Source organism: Equus quagga, chromosome 1 (assembly GCF_021613505.1).
Source record: "Equus quagga isolate Etosha38 chromosome 1, UCLA_HA_Equagga_1.0, whole genome shotgun sequence".
Classification (NCBI taxonomy): domain Eukaryota; kingdom Metazoa; phylum Chordata; class Mammalia; order Perissodactyla; family Equidae; genus Equus; species Equus quagga.
This window is the reverse complement of record NC_060267.1, coordinates 97,585,649-97,603,658: the sequence shown is the minus strand read 5'-3', so window position 1 is coordinate 97,603,658 and position 18,010 is coordinate 97,585,649. Positions and strand designations below refer to the sequence as shown.

The following is an 18,010-nucleotide window of genomic DNA, read 5'->3' as shown; positions in this document are numbered from 1 at the left end:
GAGCATTTTGAACGTCCACACTCATCCTGGTAGGGGCAAGGGGGTGAGGGCAGGAGGAATCTTGCTGTGATACATGGAACAGGGATTCAGGCTGTTTGTCACTTAAATTAATGAAAGAGAGACCCCTGATGACTGGAGGACGGGCCTCCGGGCTGGAAACACTTGCGATCGTCTCCCACAGCCCTCAGAACAGTGGTTCCGAACTGGAGTGTGCACTTCACTGGGGGTCACAAGCTGGTATTAGGGGACCTTACACTAGTTATGTTACAGTTGTGCTATTTTTTTCAGGTAATTCTATTTATGGCGTCTGATACTGGTTTTCAATTTTCAGTGATGATGTATACAAATTAAAAAAAAGATATTTAAACAAAGACAATAATTTGATTTAAAGAAAAATTTTAATAATTGTACACATAGCACACAAGTCACCACAAGAACTGAGCTGCTCAAGTTTCAGATACATCACCTGGAAGGCGAGTCGTGTGCCAGGTGAGAAACGGAGGCTCAGAGAGGCGCAGCGGCCTGGCCGGGCTCCCCCAGCGACGCAGCAGTACAGCAGGACTCAGGCCAAGTCTGAGCCCTCTGAGGCCAGCAGGGGACTGGGCCCAGAGTTGGGGACTCCCCCCAGTGGCCAGGACTGCTCAGCCCTCCTGGCTCTGTTGGTCCCCATCCTGGGGGGCGGTCCTCCTGGCCTGTGTCCTCCTCCCGGGCAAGGGAGCCCTTAGAACCCCCACCCCGCAGCTCACTTTCCAGGGCGGCCTTGTTAACACCCTGGGTCTCTCTTGGAAATGTCTCTGGCCTGACTGACTTTAACTATGGACAAAGGACCAAACTGTGGGCTTGAGTCCTCTGGGGGACTCAAATCAGACTTCCAAGCGGGAAAACACATGGAAGGAATTTGGCAAACAGTTTGGAGAGATCACAATTAGAATGGAGACATGAATGGAAAGGAAACCAAATTTCATTTGGCCAAATTGTTCACATTGTTTCTTTGTCAAAATGCTGAATGATAAAACTGTTTCAGGAATAAGACCTGGCTGAGGTTTATGAAAGTCAGATGCCCATGGGCCTTTCCAGGCCTCCCTGCAGGTCAGGGCCTGACCCAGGGTTGGGGAGCCAGCACTGGAGAGGCTGGAGTCAGCAGGAAGTCCAGCTGGCGAGTGCACCCCTGCCTGGGAGCTGGCAGTGCCTGAGCCCATGTCGCAGGTTTGGAGAAATCCGTCTACACCTGTAGAACCCTGACCCAGACCTAGATTGAAATTTTCCCCCTGTCATTCACTCGCTGTGACGTTGATCAACCAATTTCCTCTCTGAGTCTCGGTTTTTCACATCTGCAAAATGAGGGTAACAATCCCTACCTCATAGGGTGTCATGTAAAGACAGTGAGATGTTTATTGTCCAGGGGCCACAGGGCCTGGCACGTATCACTCCCTGTCTTTCCAGGAGCCTCACCTCTCTGCTGTCATTGGCGGTTCTTTGACTGCAAGCAACAGAAACTGTCCAGTTGACTGGTTCAAGAATCAAAGAGAGATTTGGGTAGCTCACAGAGTCAAAGAAAAAGTGAAAAGTCAATACTTGAGAACCGGAGCAAAGGAAGTTCCCACTGAGGTCTGGACGAGGCTCTTGTCAGGGAGCAGTGGCAGCAACAGGGGGTCAGCTGTTTCCCATCTTGGCTTTACTCTGCCCACCGTTCAGATTCCCAGAGGACCAGAGTCTCCTTGGCCGGTGTCACGGGCCCTTGCCCTGGAAATGCCTCGATTGGTTTCTCACCAAGGCTGCATACAATACAGATCTGCAGTTTCCCAAAGCAAGCTCAAAGAGGCCGTCAGCACTGGGACTGGGTATAGGGAACGTGGAAAGAAGGTGGAGGTGGTGTACCCACAAGTTCCCTCCACTGAATGTCGTGCCTCTGGGCCCATCTTCTCTTCTGAAAGAGCCTCTCCCTCTGTCCTGCATCTCTAGTCCCAGGAGCTCCTGAAGGACCAAGGGGGACGAGGCGCCACTCAACAGTGGCCACAGTGTTAAAGTGCAGAGCGCCCCGCGTGGCACCAAACTCCACGTTCCCAACGTGGCCACTACCCCTTTCGCCCACTCTCTCCCTGGCTCTTCACCCCACGCCTCTGAGCTGACAAGGCAGGGACCCATTCTCAGGAGTCTCTGCAGAGATTCAGATGGGAAAGTGTGAGGAAGTGATTGATCCCCGATCACAAAGCTTCTACGATCGTACTTACTAATTTTAATAGTTTTTCTGTTAATTCTCTTCGGTTTTCTGTGGGTCAAAATCATCATACTGAAAGTAGTAATACTTTATCTCTTCTAATAATTGTGTATTCTATTTTGTTTTTATTTTATTACACTATCCAAAAATTTTACAATAAAAATGATAGCTTCTACCCCTGTTTATTTTCTGAACTTAATGAGTATGCCTCTCAAGTTCTGCCATTAAGCATGACGTTAGGGGCCGGCCCTGTGGCTGAGTGGTTAAGTATGCCTGCTTTGTTTGGCAGCCCAGGATTCTCCGCTTTGAATCTTGGGTGTGGAACTACACATAGCTTGTCAAGCCATGCTGTGGCAGCATCCCACATAGCAGAACGAGAATGACCTACAACTAGGATAGAAAGAAGTACTTTGTGCTGGGGCTTTGGGGAGCAAAAAAAAAAAGAAGATTGGCAACAGATGTTAGCTCAGGGCCAATATTCCTCAACCACAACAATGAAAAAATCTATCTGGCAAGTTTAAAAAAAAAAAGCATGATGTTAGCTGATGTGTAAAGTGCTTATAACAGGGTTTGGCACATAGCTAGTGCTACATCAGTGTTCTACAGTAATTCTCATCACTCCGTAATTCTGTGCCCATCGCCTCACAAGCACAGCCAATCCCCCCTCACCCCTCCCATGCCCTAGGCCAGAGTGTCACTGAAGAGTGCCTTGGGTTGTAAGGCAAGAGGCTCACACACGTAGTTGTTGAATCAGTTGAAGGAGTTCTGGCAACCTTCCTCTGGGACGTGCCGGCCTCATGGCAGAGGGGAAAGAGTATGGAGGAACCATATGATGGTCCTTAAAGCTTGAGGTAGAGACAGCCACTATCAATTCCTTCTCCCCTGCATGCACCCAATGCTCCTTACACCAAGCAGTGGACTCTTACCTTATCCCTGGAATCTGGACTGGTCTTGGGGACTGGCTTGACCAGTAGATTGTGGCGGAAGTAACATCCTGGGACTTCTGAGGCTAGGCCTGGCAGCTTCTATCTGTATCTCTTAATGCACTCACTCTTGGAACGCTCATTCTTGAAGTACTCCCTCATGGAACTGAACTCGCATTCTGTGAGAAGCCCAAGCCACACGGAGATGCCATTTGTGAGCGTTCCAGTTGTTACCGAACCAGGTTCATTTTTGCCTGGTGCCTGGAAAACCAAACTCTGAGACGATGAGATTGCAGCAGAGAGGGTTTTAACAACAAGGCAGCCAAGGGAGGAAGCAGGAGAATGATTGTCAAATCAGCCTCCTTGAAAATGGGGACACAGGGATATTTCTGGGGTAGGCAAGGTGGTCTGAAGTGTGGAGACAGATGACTGGGGGGAGGTAATTGATGATGTGCGCAAGCGTGGTCAGTCTCCATGCCTCTTCACAGGACTCATGTTCACAAAATGGTAGCATGAGCGTGATCTGAGGGTGGAGTTTTTAGCCTCTTGAAAAGGTTGCTTGTTGGGCATCTGAGCAGGCCCAATTGATGGGATGGTGGTCTCAACCCGCCTGAACTGGACAAGGGGTCCTAAATCGTGAAAAACAGCTCACACACCCATTACCATGGTGACCCAGGCTCCAGGGAGATGTTCTCTTTGGGAACCCAGAGGGAGTCAGATAGCATATTGCTTAAGCAGCGCAGTTAACAGTGGGCCGGGGAAGGACTAAAAGCTATGATGAGTAATTGCAAAAAGGAAAGAACTTTACTTACTAGCTACTTGATCATCAAAGGCCAACTGTTTACCTGTTTCACAGTCAAGAGCCCCAGCTGAGTTTCCAGGTGACCGTCAGCATTAACTGCTAGCTACGTGACTGAGCCATCTTGGATGTCCAGCCCAGCTGAGACTTCAGAAGATTTGCAGCACCAGCCAACCACTGACCAAAACCACATAAGAAACCCTAAGGAAAAACTACTGAAGCCAGTCAATCCATAGGGCTGTTAGATATAATTGTCGTTTTAAGCCACCATGTTTTGGGAATGGTTTTAAAGTAGTAATAGGTATCCAGAGTGCGATATTGTGATTTATAAGAAATATACGTATTTGGCTTTTCACATGACTGAAATGCGTTTCTCAGATACACTTGGTCTTCATCCGCAGTTCCTAGCTCACAGCTCCTAAAACCCTTGGAATTTCCTGAGCGGTAAGAGCAATGGGAGCATCTCTTTTTATACTATTTGGTCTCTGGTCCTCAGTTCCTAAAAACACTTCAGGGCCATAAGGTGAAATGGGTGTCTTGTTTATGTTAATGAGGTGACTTTTGGACCCCACTAAAGACTAGGGGCTAATTGCCAGGAGAACCAGCCATGTGATCAGAGGACTGGAACTTTCAGTCCTGGCCCCTGATTTCTGAGGGAGGGGGACTTGAGACTGAATCAACTGCCAATGGCCAATGCTTCAGTCAATCACAAGTATGTAATGAAGCCTCCATAAAAACCCAAAAGGACAGCTCATCGACCTTTTTCGGAGAGCCTCCATTCTGGGCAACCAGAATGCTTCCGTGCTCCCGTGTGCTGCTGTGCCGGGCCCCGAGCTCCATGAGGACGGAAGCTCCTTTGTTTGGAACTTTATCCTATGTATCTCTTCATCTGGCTGTTGATTCATATCCTTTAGTACCCTTTGTAATAAATTGATAATCTAGTGAGTAAATGGGTTTTCTTGAGGTCTGTGAGCCATTCTAGCAAAGTAATCAAACCTGAGGAGAGGTCATTGGAACCTCCAAGTTTGCAGCTGGTTGATCAAAAACAGTGGTTACAACCTGGGCTTGTGACTGGATCTGAAGTGGAGGGTGGTCTTATGGGACTGAGCCCTTTACCTGTGGAATCTGATTCTATCTCCAGGGAGATAGTGTCAGAACTGGGTTGAATTCTTGGACACTCTGCTTGTTGGCGTGGGGAAGTCTCCACACACACGCTGGAATTGGGGCTAATGGAGCCTTTGCAGAAGGGGGAGCTTTTGCTTAGAAGGGACACACACCACTTCCCTGCTCAGGACCAGCAGTGCACCCCAACTCATTGGCCAAGAGCTGAAGTCCACAGGCAGAGAAGTCTGGTCCTCCCTCAAAGAAGGTAGTAAGTGTTCAGGAACAACAGGAAGAAAATCAAGGAAAGTGGCTGGATACAAGATAAACACAGTGATAAGCTGCATTTATATATTCTAGCAATAAGCTCATGAAATAAAGTGAGGAAGCTTTATTTGCAGCCACAATAACAAAAATAAAATATCTGGAAGCCATATTAAGACCTTAGATACATCTGGTTCCCGGTATAATCCTCCAGGAGGCTGTGAGAGGTTTTGTAATGAGCTCATTAGTAGAGACTGTATATTGGGAAATTTCCAGTGATGTTGCAAGCAGGCGTACTGTTTCTGCCAAATGACTAAAAATGTTCTTCTGAACGGATCAAATTTTACTGTGTATGTGTTGAGGTTGGAATAAAATGGTAAAGAAGGGTAGCTGGTCTGATTGGACTATAACTGAAAAGTTCTTTAAGTATGTGCCAGGGTGAAAAGCATAAAGTCAGCTACAAGTGTGGAAGTCACCAGGCCTGTGAGCACAGCTGACACTGCTGAACACTCTCCCTCTTTGGGCGACCAGCCCAGATCTGGGTGGATAAGCCCCAGGAAGAGGCAGGCAGCCATTAGGGCAGAGTTCCTGGCAGAAGGCTTGGCAAGTGCCTCTGACTACTCCTTCCTCTAGAAATACGTTCCTTAAGAAGCCATTGTATTCATAAGCAGTGTGGAGTAAACATCTCAGGATTCTTAACTTTTGGGGGTGAGACTCTAACTAAAGCCACGAATCATCTCTCTAGGGGAAAATCCCACTGTGGGCAGTACAGCAAATTCCTGCATAGTACTTCTAATGGTTACTGACTCTGTGAATCTTGTCCCCAAACCCCAAGATGAGAAGAGCCTATCTTTTAGAGGTTTGCATGACAAGAGGAGGGAAGAGATAGGCGAAGGGGGAATTTTTAGCACGGAGGAGATCTGAGCACACCTTCATAGTGTTGGACAATAATCAATGGAGGATAGAGAGAGATGGATGGAATAATGATGGAAGGAGGTCCCTGAGGCATCCAAGAGGATGGGATCCAGAGCCCTGGGGGCTGGGGGTCTGGGAGAGGTGAAGAACAGCTCTCTTCCAGAACAAAGGGGAAGGAGAGGAGGAGGGAACGGATGGGGCCTGCTCAGTCTCGGCACAAATCAGCTCCACGTATACACGACCCTCGCATGCGCAGGTTCTCAGAGATAAGAGTGGAGGCCGTCATTCGTTCCACGTGCGTTTCCTGAGCATCTGCTGTGTGCCAGGTGCTGTTCTAGGACGTGGTCCTGCTCTCATGGGGTTTGAACAGGGCAAATAAGGGAGTAAAATTACGTTACTAAACAGGACAATTTCAGACACCGCTCAGTGCTGAAAGGAACTATATCAGGGGAGGGGAAAGAGACCAATGGCGGAAGCATTTCCGGTCAGTACCTGGGTGAGGCTGAGGAGCCAGCGGGGGAGGAGAACCCCAGAGCGGGGAGACAGCCAGTGTGAAGTCCCTGAGAGAGCTCGGCTCTCCGTCACTCCTGAGACTGCGAGCTTTCCTCACTGTGTAACTTCTCACTGCTTACGAAGGGCCTAGAACATAGTTGGTGCTAACAGCCGTTCACGAACGAATGAACAAGGAAAGGATGATGTGTGCTCCATGGCCCTCCAGGGTCGGGGCCCTGAAAGCACCTGGAATCACATTGACTCCATGCATCCCCTCGATCACTCAGAAGCCTGCCAGGCACACTCCTGCCCCAGAGCCTGTGCTCAGTACGCCTGTCCCCAAGATGCACCCATCCCCCAGCTGTGCCCTTCCCCAGGTGCACCCTTCTCTCAGGTGTGTCCTTCCTCCGGGTGATCTTTGCCCCAGGGGTGCTCTTACTCCTGGTGTCTATTTTCCCCAAGGTGTCCTTCCTCAGGTGTGTCTTTCCCTGAGGGGTACCTTTCCTTCATCCTCAAGTGTGGCCTTTCTCCAGGTCTGCCTTACCCAGGTATATCTTTCACACAGTTGTGCCCTTCCCCAGGTATGAATTTTCTCTGGGTGGGCCCTTCCTCAGGTGTGTCTTTCCCCAGGTGGGCCCTTCCTCAGGTGTGTCTTTCCCCAGGTGGGCCCTTCCCCAGGTGTGTCGTTCCCCAGGTGGGCCCTTCCCTCGGTGTGTCTCTCCCCAGGTGGGCCCTTCCCCGGGTGTATGGTTCCCCAGGTGGGCTCTTCCCTGAGTGTATGGTTCCCCAGGTGGGCTCTTCCCCGGGTGTATGGCTCCCCAGGTGGGTTCTTCCCCAGGTGTGTCTTTCCCCTGGTGGGCCCTTCCCTATGGGGCACAGGCTCTCACCTTCTTTAGGCCTCTGCTCAGCCGTAACTCAACACGAAGCTTCTCTCACCACCCTGTTTTAAGGCAACCTCCCCAGCTCTCCTCTTCCCCTTCTCCACTTTATTTTTCCTCTGTTTATTGTGTTTCTTGTCTGTCCCCAACCATCAGATATAAGTGCCAGAGAGGGTGATGCGTTTTAATAACGGTGCTCTTTGCTGTGTCCCAGCGTCCAGAGCAGTGTCTGACACACAGCAGATGCCAGGACAGTTTCGTCAAGAGAGAGGATGCATTTGACGAGTCCGTCTCGCTTCCCTGACTTTGTACTTCTGGGGCACTGGACCCCTACCTTCCTCGTCAGGGCAAAGACACAATGGGTGTTTGTTGGTTGAACTCAGTGACCCCTCTGCCCCAGTGTGGAGACACCAATAATTTCACAAAGCTCCAGAAAAACCCTTCCAGGAAAGGTTCTCTGTGTCCTTGCGGGGGCAGCTCTGTACCAAGTGTGGAGCTCCACGCGCTGCGCAGAAGCTTTTCATTAGAAGGTGACCTTGTTGGGGTTTACTCAATCTGACCCGCACAGAGATTTCACAAGTCCACAGGGTCACTCCCATGGGGAGGCTAAGAACACCAGAAATGAGGGGCAGCTCCTCCCTGTCAGAAGCCCCAGCACAGGGAACCAAGTGCTGTGATCAAGCTCGCGGGAGCAACCCGAGAAACAGAGCGATGGCCGGCAGGGAGCCTCACAGAACCGGCATTGACGGGCAGCCTGCGGGATCACGCACGAGCCAGCCCAGCGCCCGCACTTCTGTTGGCAGCAGGCCTGCATGTGCAACACCAACTGCTCCAGCACAGGCCATGGAGGTCCAGCCTGGAACCCCTGAGGCTACCTCCTTCCCTTCCTCAGCCCACGTCCCGGCTTCCTGGGCCAGCGGGACCTGCCAGGAGGGGCGGCCCTGGCCCACCTGGCCTGGTCCTTCTGTGGCCTATGCATGGTCTGTGCACTCTCCAGGGTGCGTGGGTGCCTTTAGGGCCTGGCAGGGTGGACCCAGCCTGGGTATGGGTGGGAACTGCAGCCAAACCTCCCAAGGGGTAGCTTCTTAGGACCAAGACTCCTGCTCCCCTGGGTCCCAGAGGGACATCCAAGGGTAAGCAGTTACGTGTCTATGCACCAGTTCCCTCTAGAACTCTTGTTTGAGTACCCCCTCCCGCAGGCGTTGTGCAGGGTGCTGGAGACACAGTGGCGAGCCCATAGACATCCATCTCCAGCCCTTACGGTAGGAGGGAGAGCCAGGACTCCATCAGCCCACAAATGCATGTCACTGGGCGAACGGACACCCGCTCCTTTGTGCGCCTCTCCTCTGGTTCTTTTGATCTCCCATCGTCTTCTGCTGTCCAGACGGAAGAGGAGAACTCAGCAAAGCTGTCAGTTTCTTGGCTTTTTAATTCAAAACCTTTTTTCCAGGTTTTATCCATCAGGAGAGGCTAGATTACACTGCGATAACATATTAACCCTCATCTCAGGAGCCTAACACAGCAAAGGTTTATTTCCCACTTACCCTAAACCTGCCACGACCACGGCTCTCCAGAGCAGCTCTCTCACAAGCCGCGGCTCGGGGACCCTGCTGCTGCTTGCTGTGACTTCATCCTTCCCCTCGAAGGGGCAGGGAGCTAGAGAGTGTGTGTAGGCTCTTAAATGCTTCAGCCTCCGAGTCTTGTTTCTTCTCACGGGGCCATTCGGCAGAAGAGTGGAGCGCACATGGGCAGGCGGGAGCTGCAGACGGGGACGCGAGGCGCCCAGGCATTGGGAGAGCGCAAGTGTGTCACACCTCCTCCCCGCAGAGTGAAGATTCCCCAGTGTGTGGCAGGCGAGAGAGAGGTGTGGACACACCCCCGATAAGTTCCCAAAGGTGACAAGTTTCCTCCAGCAAACAGCACCTGAGTGACCAGCCCTGGGGAGCCCCTGAGGAAGAGTCCACGTTCTGGGCTGTCTTGAGGCCATCCACTGGCCACAGCCAGCATGCCGTCCACAGACCTTCTAGCCCAGTAACTTCTTTGTGTGGGTCAGGGCCCACTTGACCTCACAGAACTGGCTGGTTCCGTTCATCATCCCAGGACCCCGGGGATGGAGGTGTGGGGGGAGCCCTCTGCACCTGAGTAAGGTGACTGTCTGCTGGACCTGCCTGAGGTGCTGCTCTGCCCAGCCAGACGGTGGTGGCAAACAGCTCTGGGCGGACTGTGCATGGAGACCAGGGCAAAGGCAGGGATGCGGCTCCATGAAAGGGAGAGGTCAGGGAGGGCCACTGTGACCCTCCTGCAGGAGGAGTAAGAGTTCAGTAGAAAAAGAGGGCAGGGCTGGCAGGAGAGCACACTCAGAGTCCACGAGCGACACTCAGGGGAACAAGAGGGGCGTAAACTGAGGCTGGCAAGGCGACCGGAGCAAGTGGGCTGTCGCTGTGTCCCGAACAAAGGCTCACGTGTGAGTCCTCAAACTGGGACTGCGGCAGCTGGAGGGGGACTGAGACGGGGGGATGGGGACAAAGAGAAAGCAGCATGGCCCTCCTGGCGGAGCTGATCCCATGGAACCTCCCAGGAACCCTTGGAGATGCGTCTCAGAACCGTCTGCCAGGGGAAGGGAAGCCCTTATTGGCTCATCCTGTGTCCCATCGGTCAAGGGCTGCCTCATGGGGCTCGGAGACCCCTTACTTCTGGACTGTCCACTGGCCGGACCTCTCGATCAGGCATCGGAAGCCCCCAGGTGGGAAGCTGGAGGCCTTGGCAGAGCACTGCCCTCCCTGGCTGCAACACGGCGGGCACGTGGCACAAGTGGGGGCTGTGTCTAAACGGGCACACGTTTCTGTGCGAGCTACACAAAGATCTTCTGTCTCCCACCTTGACAAACACATTTCCAGAAGGACGTGGAATACCAGGTTTGAGTGCAAAGCTCTGAGGTGCCCCAGATTCTCACGGCGACCCACAGCGACCCACGCCTCCAGGATAGGCCTGGCTCCAGTGGCCCTTGGGAGAAGTGTGAAGTTGAATCTTCAGGGAGCCAGGGCAGCTCTGTGTTCCTTTATTTTTATTTCCCTTCATTTTGACTTTTTAAAGGAGATACAGGGGCCGCCTGGTGGCACAGTGGTTAAGTTCACGCGCTCTGCTTCAGTGGCCTGGGGTTCACGGGTTCGAATCCTGGGTGCAGACCTACACACCACTTCTCAAGCCACACTGTGGCAGTGTCCCACGTGCAAAATAGAGGAAGATTGCCACAGATGTTGGCTCTGCAGCAATCTTCCTCACCAAAAAGACCCAAAAGTCACAGAAAGTTTTGATTAAAACACATCCTTCCAATCCTCTATCCTTGTTTTTGACCCTCCTTTCAGTGTTCTGGACAGAGAGCAGTCTGGTCTGACTTGGTTAACACATTCTCCGTTACTGTTGCTACTTAAATATCATTTGGCTTTTAACATTTGACAACCATGTACACTTATTTTGATGCATTCATTATTTTTAATTGCTTTCTGTTTGTCCTAACATTAACTACTGGACAATACTTTAATTCTCCAGTATTTTTAGAATTCTACTAGATGACACAGGGAATTGAAATGTTATCATCATTTTAAGTGGATTGAGTGAGCCTGCCAGGATCCTTGCCCTGTCAGCTGTACCAACTCTCCAGTGGGTGATGTGGGGTTCACAGACTCTGACTGTGGCTGGCACCCCCAGGCCAGGTGGGGTTGCTGTGGCCAAGTTCAGGTAGGCCTGAAAGAGGTCCAGGCTCTCAACATTGTGGCCTGGTGGGGAGACCCACGACAGGAGAAATGCCATCTCCTCAGCATATGGGTCCACTGTGTGCTTTGCAAACACAAAAACTCATCCTCATGCATGGGTCTTACCATAAAGGAAATTTAGTGTGGGGAGTGATGCACGCCACACCTCAAACTGGACTGAGGGCAAAGTGAGCACTCCTCTGGACTCCAGGAAAGGGGAAAGAGGGAGACGTGGCCTGGGGCACCTTTGTCTAGACGGGTCCCTCTGTGTGCGTGGTGTAAGGAAGCATCGAAGTTAGCCCGAATCTCAGCTTGGCTGTGTGTAACCCATAACACCTGCGCAGAGCTGCCAGCTCCTCCATAAAGAGCAGAGTCCGGGCAGCGCTGGGCTGCTGCCTGCCTCCCGGCCTGGCTCAGCATTCTCCCAGAAGGAGTGATGAGGTGATGAGCCATGCCCTTGGTTGCTGTAGCAACAGAGATTTCCTGGAGGCAGAGGCTGAGATGGCGGGGCTGCTTTGCTTCCCCTTGCAGGTGACAGAAGAGGCTGCTTCTGGTGCACACCAGGTCACATCTAGCTGGCGGCCTCACATCGGCTCCTGCCTGGACCCTGTCCTACCCTTCCCGGCATCTTCACCTGCATTTGGCTGCAAGTAACTGAAAACCCTGTAACTGGTACTAAACCAAGGGGTGTCTCTACCCTAGTCAAGCAAAGGCCCAACAGACAGCCCCAAGCTCAGCGCCAGGGTCAGGGGTCCTGCTCTGGCATCCCAAGCAGGCATCTGTGTGCCTCCTGGTAGACAGGGAGTGATGACATCCACAGGCACCACTCTATCCATACCATTTAACTCAGCAATTCAACTTTTGGAAAACCAGCCTACAGAAAAATTTCCAGCACAGGAGGCTATTTGCTACAATATTGTTGGTTGTAGGGAGGGCAGGGACACTGAAACATTGTGGTGTGCATCAGAACAGCTGAATACATCATGACCCACCCTACACAGTCATTAGCGAAGGAGCCTGTGTCTACCAGTGAACTTGCGAGTCAGCGATGGCGAATGGACTCAGTGCAGTGCTCTGCAGGGGTCAGGAGGAGGGCAGGAACACCTTAGCCCTGTCCAGTCACCAAATAGTCGGAAGCAATGTCAGTGTCTGTTCCTACACTGCTGTGTGGTTTGTGGGATAAAGGAAGTGATTATTACTACTAGTGTCCTTGTGAAGGGTGGTTTTCAGCATGGAAGGGAAGCGATCCAGATGTGAGTGAGATCACAGAGGTTAAATACAATGCCACAAGCCTGCATTTGAGCTGAAAGTTTCACTATGGACTGTTGATAAATTCTCCCTCATTGAAAGTGTTTCCTAGCTCTGAGCTCTGAACACACTGAGCACATACTAAGTGATTGGGGGGCAGTGGGGCTTTGGAGAAATAGCTAATTCCTGGTCTGGGGTAGGGAGATGCACAAAATGAACCGGCCACATCCTTTCCTATCAGAAAACAAGGAGCTTTCAAACATTCCGGGGGGCACAGCCCCCACACTCAGGAACCTCGCTGAAGAGAGTCCACTGGCCAAAGATAGGCGACTTGAACAATAGGAAATAAGGGAAAATAATTGCAAGGAATTGAGGTACACAAAATGTATCAAATTCCATGAGTCCATAATGGTGCTTAAAAAAATCATTGGTCATCTTTGTGAGATGCTGGTGAAACTGGTGAAACAAAGTGATGGATCTGGGCAATGAACATTGACGATCACTAACATTAAAAAGAGACATAACCAGGTATTATGTGCCCCCTGATGAAAGTAACAACACTACGTGGGAAGTACTCTCGCCAACAATCACACAAACAAACCAAACCTGAGTCTGACTATGACTCTAGCTCCAGCTACCAATTTACAGCAGGGTTGTGATCCCCAAATCCAGCAGAAAACTCTACAGGACAATCCACTTTGTCTCTTCAACAAATAAATTGCACAGAATTGACAGAGTGGGAGGAGCGGAGAGAGAGAAAAGGAGAGGGAGGGAATGGGGAGGGGAGGGAGAGAGAGAGACCAGACAGAGAGACAGAGACAGAGAAAGAAAAGGGAGAAAAAGAAAGAGAGAGGGAGAGAGGGAAAGGGAGAGAGAGAGGTTAAGAGGGACGTATCAGCAAATGGCAGTGTGTGGACCTGGTTCAGACCTGCTAAATGTACAGTCGGGGGAATTACAACACACACTGCATGTTTGACGGTAATAGGAAATTACTATTAATTTTTTTAGGTGTGATATATTGTGGCTGTTTCTTAAAAATAATTTTATTTTTCAGAGATACATACTGAAATACTACACATGAGATGACATGATGTCTGGGTTTGCTTCAAAATAAGCTAATGTTGGGGAGGAGAAAATGGGTATAGGTAAACAAAATTAGCCATGAATTGATAATTTTTGGGGTGGGATTATGGGGACATGAGATTTTATTACACATTTTCTCTAATTTTGTATATGTTTAAAATGTTCCATAATAAATTTAACCAAAAGGAGACAAAGAAATATAACACACATTTAGTAAATATTCCTAAAGCCAACACAATTTTAACTGTTGAACTCAGCAAGCCTTTTAAAGGGCACTTGAAAAAGAATACAATAATTAGTAGCATTCTACAATATTTTTCTACAAATTATGAATATACATTTGCAGAAGGATTTTTTAAAACCTATCAATGAGATGCAAGTGGGTTCCTGTGGCTTAGGATGTATTTTCCGGTGACATCACAGATTTTAAGGCTGCTGTATCTCACGATGTGAGGACGATGAACTCTGGAAAAGCGTGTGAAGGACTCCACAATGGCCCTACAGTGATAACAAAGACATCACACAGTTCCTATGAAATTGCTTCATGGGGAAAATGAGTTAGATTCCCTGTCTGCTGACTTTTAGGGACATCTGTGATGCATTTTTGAAGGAGAAAAGGCATTGCAGAGTGGCAACCATAGCAACATGACTCCAATTTTGTAACATAAACAATCGTAGTATCAGTTACCTCGGGGAAGTCCAAAGGGAGTGGGTGTGCGTGTGTGTGGGGAGGAATATTAACTTTTTCTTTATCCATTTCTGGATTATTTCACATTTTATACTGAGCAGATGGTCTCACCTTGTTGTTAGAGAAAGAAGGAAAGCCATGAGGTAAGAAGTACCATCTCATGCCAACATGAAACACAGGCAAAGGAAATCCACCATCCATCCATCCATCTATCCATCCACCCACCTACCCACCCACCAGCCATCCATCCATCTACATATCCATCCATCCACACACCCACCCATCCATCCATCCATCCTGCCTGCCTGTCTGCCTTGCTTGCCTTTGGTTACAGTGTGATTGAAGGCCAGTCTGAATCTGTTTTTGGATGCCTTCCCTTCCCATCTTTTCAAGAACCACAGACACTACTAATTCTCCCCTTTCTTCCTTGTACATTCAATGTTTCCTTCTCGGCTGAATCCTTCCCACTGGCTTTTACACTCTTTAGTTCCTCTCCTTGAAAACCTTTTTATTTATGCCCTCTCTCATCTTTCCTTCACAGCCAAACGCTTCAAAAGTGCTTGCGCGTATGTCTTCACTGCACACTTACTTTTCACTCTCTCCAAGCTGGCTGTACTCCCATCACTCCAGACACAGCGCTCACTGAGGGCCGATGCCTTCCATGCTGCCAGACCTACTGCACACACTTTCTTTCCCATCGGGATCTCTTCATAACAGACAATGCTCTTGGCCTCCTGTGTGAGCCATGTGCCTGGTTGCTTGCAGCTCTGTTCCTTGCTCGCCCCCCTCTGCTCCATATTGCAGGTGCCTGACCCCAGCAAACCACATTTCTCAGGCTCCCTTGCCAAGCGAGTGACTTCCAGTTGGTTAAGGCACTGGGAAGCCCTGGTGGGAGATGAGAAGAGAACAGCCGAAGCCGGGGTGTTTCCCTCTATTTCTACTTCAGGCAGCAGCTCCAGGAGTAGCTGTGTCTCTTCCGTGATCCCAGATAGGTCCCAGTTCTTGAGTGGTCCTCTTTTATGTTTTTTTCTCCTGCTGGGTGACTCTGACTTCAGAATTGTGCAATACAGAGCACAGCAGGGCAAGCGTTTTGAGCAACCAGGCACAAGATTGACACAGGGAGCCAACAGTGCTGACCACTGCGGAGGGGTCCAGATGGGAAGGAAAACATGTGCTTTCATTTGGTAACATGAAAGCCGTCTGTGATCTCATCTTCCCTTCATCCCTCTGGCCTTAGGGTGGTGTCAGCTTGCAGTCTGCTGCTGGTCTCTAGGTTGCCTCATCATTTCCTGTTTGCATCCTCGGCTCTTCTAGCTCTTTCGTAACTACTGCTTCATAGTAAGTTCCCTCCATTGAACTTGAGTGGGCTCTCTCCTCACTGGACGGTACAAGCTCTTCCATTGGTCTCTCCAGGTCCGCTCTCCTCCTTCCCTTGCTGCTTGCTGCTATGGAGTCTGACCTCCAAGGACAGCACCCACTGGCTTCTTGGCCTCTGACTTCCATTTGGGTTTAGCTGTTAGAGAGTCCCAGAAGGAGACCAGAGAGAAGGAGAGTGAGACGGGGATTTATTGCCCTGGCCGCCCCTTGTGGCTGGACTATGTCCTTGCCCAAGTTCACTCCTCCTCTCAAACAGCCCTCTGTCCACGCCGCTCTCCTCTGGGTGTGGTAAATGCTCCCTCCCCTCCCCCACAACCCCTTAAGGCCTGGAAGTGGTAACAGCTCTGCTGTCCCTGACCCTGGGCACCACCTGCGCTCCCTCGGACCAGTGCCGCCTCCCTCTCGCTGGGCTCCTGCTTCCCATCTCTGCACCTCATGTTTCTCACGTGCAGACACTGGAGCTCTTCAGAGCCCAGAGCACTGCTTGCAAGATGGCAGGCCCAACTGCCCCTTTAAGCTTTTTTTGTGCTGAATGGTCTTTCTCTGTGAAATTATGATGATGGCTGGTAGAAATTGATTTTTTAAAAATGGATCATGATAAAATAATGCAAAGTTGACCATATTAACCACTTTTAAGCGCACAGTTCATTGGCATTTAGTACATTCACACTGTGTGCAGCCATCACCGCCATCCATTTGCAGAACTCTTCCGTCTTCCCAAACCGAAGCTCATCCCTGTTAAACACCAACTCCCCACCCCCTCCCCCAGCCCCTGGCAATCACCATTCCACTTTCTGTCTCTATGAATTTGACTTCTCTAGGGGCCTCATATGAGTGGGATCATACAGTATTTATCTTTTAGTGACTGACTTATTTCACTGACCAGGACATCCTCAAGATTCATCCATGTTGTATCATGTGTCAGAACTTCCTTCTTTTTTAAGGCCGAAGTTTCCAGGAAATTGATTTTCTGGATGTCCTTACTTTGCAAAACAAAAAGTGAGCAATCCAATGGCAGTTACCCAAACACTTCTGAAGTGGCCCTGGCCTATGAACTCACGTGTCTGGCTCCCGCTGGACCTCACAGTGGAATGCAGACTCCTGGTGCCATGTTGCAGGTCCTCGTGACCCTGGCCCTCTCCAGCTCCTCTTGACGAGTGTGTGGTGGGTCATGTTTTCTCATTATTCCTTAGACACCACCCACAGGTCCCTACCTCCACGTAGCCTCACATTCATTCTTACTTTTCTCTCCCTATAGAATCTTTCTATATTTTCCTAATTAAACTTATCCTAGTCTTGCCAGGCCTTGTCCTCCCAAGGAAGCCTGATGCACCCCAGGCCCCCCCTAAAGTCCCGCCTCGTGGTTCCCACCACTTCTCCATCCTTGACTTCTGCTGTTCCTGCATGTTCGTCTCCCCGAGGGGGCTACAAGCACCTGACCCTCCCCTTTCTCATTTATCCCCCTGCAGTGAGTTCCTGGTGGCTGTCCGCGGGCCAGGTGTTGTCCCAGGTACTGAGGATACAAACATGAAACAACCCCCAGGTCTGATTTCACACAGAGGCCAAAGGCCCTTACGTGAGGCCTCGTAGGAGAAGGGCTGTGAACTTCCCGACCATTAGCCTAGCTCCTCAGAAACATTTTTGTTTATATTTCCAGGTCCTCAGGTGGGTCCCAGTTCAAGGCCCGGAGCCGCATTAAGGCTAACTCGTATTTCACCTCTATCTGTGTTATGGTCTGAATGTTTGTGTTCCCCTAAATTTATACCTTATAACCTAACCCCCAAAGATGATGGTATTATGAGGTGGAGGTTTGGGCAGGTGCTTAGGTCATGAGGGTAGAGCCCTTATAAAGGGGATTAGTGCCCTTAAAAGAGACCCCACAGAGATCCCTGACCCTTCTGCCATGTGAGGATACAATGAGAAGTCTCTGATCCAGAAGAGGGCTCTCCTCCGACCACACTGGCACCCTGACCTTGGACCTCCAGCTCTAGGACTGTGAGAGATGAGTTTCTGTTGTTTATAAGCCACCCGGTCTACGGTAGTGTCTTATGGCAGCCTGAACAGACTAGACAATACATAGAATCACATATTGGCTACTTTTATAGGGGATATTGAGGAAAACTCTCCTGAATTCTTGGTTCCCACTGGGCAGAGGTTCTACGGGATGGGATATCAGATGACAGCATGACTGATTCACAAGGTAGGGTAGAAGCGTGGGATGGTCTCACTTTGCATCTGAACAGGAGACCTCAAGAGTTGAGCAAAGGGGAAC

At 50.3% G+C, this 18,010-nt stretch overlaps 1 long non-coding RNA gene across 5 annotated transcripts; it reads right to left on the bottom strand.

The window, feature by feature from the left end:
• Positions 1-430: 430 nt before the first annotated feature.
• On the bottom strand, positions 431-16,444 carry LOC124249632 (uncharacterized). 5 transcript variants are annotated; one of them, XR_006891434.1, is made up of 3 exons: positions 14,951-16,408; positions 3,145-14,171; positions 431-2,157 (listed from the first exon to the last, which is right to left on the bottom strand). It is a non-coding gene; the product is annotated as an uncharacterized LOC124249632 (long non-coding RNA). The 5 variants fall into 5 exon arrangements; XR_006891435.1 differs by having other exon boundaries at positions 431-1,974; XR_006891437.1 differs by having other exon boundaries at positions 431-6,567; positions 6,713-14,171; positions 14,951-16,404.
• Between the last annotated feature and the right edge of the window lie 1,566 nt (positions 16,445-18,010).